Below are 1184 nucleotides of genomic sequence, written 5' to 3'. Positions count from 1 at the left end.
CCCACAGCCACACCCTTCTCCACACCAAATCAACTGATACAATCTTTAAGTAAGAATAAAACCCCGCCTCTTCACCCAAATGCACTCAGACACACCCCTTTCAGTTTGCATCTGTGCCCTGTAGCTAACCAGGGCACAGGGATAGCCATTTTTCAGTTTAGCCAACATTTAAATCAACATATTCTACTAGTAACCACATTTATTTTAAGTTTAAATCTCCTTCAACCACTTTAAAACAAGTGGTAAAAGCACACTTCATCTTCCACGTGACTAAGGAAAGTTAGCCCCATGGAAGCAGAAGTGTTCGGATTAGAGCTCTTTGCCACTCCCAGCATTATCTTCAAATGACCTACCTAGTCTTGATGTGAAGTACCGAAATGGCGGCTTTGTGGCCAATGCCAGCGTCCGATCAACTTGATTCCTTACTTACTCCTAGCCAAAATTATTACCTCAGAACTGTAACGTCTGATTTACTACACACCACCTCCCCACATGAACCTAAGCAGAGTTTAAGTATTACCTCCAAGTGCTGCACTAGATTAACTCAAAACATTACTAATAAACCTGGATACTGACAACAAAACAAGTAAAGACAACTAAACAAGTCAACGAAAAATGAAAGCAGGCCACATGGAAAGAACCAGATGTTTATAGAAGTCCAAAAGAATGAGCAAACCGTTCATGCAGTGGAGCCAAGCCTGAACGGCCTTGCACAAGTACAAGAACACTTGTGCTGAAAGCAAAGACTGCTGCTTCCTAACAGATCTGCATCCTGCTTCTAAAAGACCTGGGCTGCTGGAATAGGGTGCACTTCCAAAAAGCAAGAGTGGGGGGGTGAAGTTAGCCTCTAGGTCAAATTCAGCTTTGCAAAAGGCAACAACTGCTTAAGGCTTGGGGGGAGCAGTAATTTCATTTAAACACAGGACTAGCAGAAAATCCCCACCACGCCCCACTTTAGGCTAGGCTGCGGCCCAACCTCCAAGGACAAATCACATGTGAAACCAGCCACCCACCCAGAGTGCGAATAATCAGCTCATTTCCATCCGGCGCACACAAAATCCCTAATAAAACTCTCCAACCGCCTGCATGTGCACACGTGCCGAGGAGTTTCAAGCACACAGGCCATCAGAAAGCAACTTTCCAGGCAAAAATCCGCGTGCGCGCCCGCGTGTCGCACACTAACC

The 1184-nt window shown here is 45.5% G+C and overlaps 1 protein-coding gene across 1 annotated transcript in view; it reads right to left on the bottom strand.

Annotated features, from left to right (window-relative positions):
* The window catches only part of XPO1 (exportin 1), a 59625-nt gene extending 59004 nt beyond the window's left edge, over positions 1-621 (bottom strand). Inside the window, exon 1 of the mRNA XM_019516621.1 lies at positions 354-621. The gene's annotated coding sequence lies outside the window, so the exon portion shown is untranslated. The remainder of the gene's footprint in view (positions 1-353) is intronic.
* Between the last annotated feature and the right edge of the window lie 563 nt (positions 622-1184).

Source organism: Gavialis gangeticus, unplaced genomic scaffold (genome assembly GCF_001723915.1).
Source record: "Gavialis gangeticus isolate Ggan-Ray unplaced genomic scaffold, GavGan_comp1, whole genome shotgun sequence".
NCBI lineage: Eukaryota > Metazoa > Chordata > Crocodylia > Gavialidae > Gavialis > Gavialis gangeticus.
This window is presented reverse-complemented; position numbering and strand designations above follow the sequence as displayed.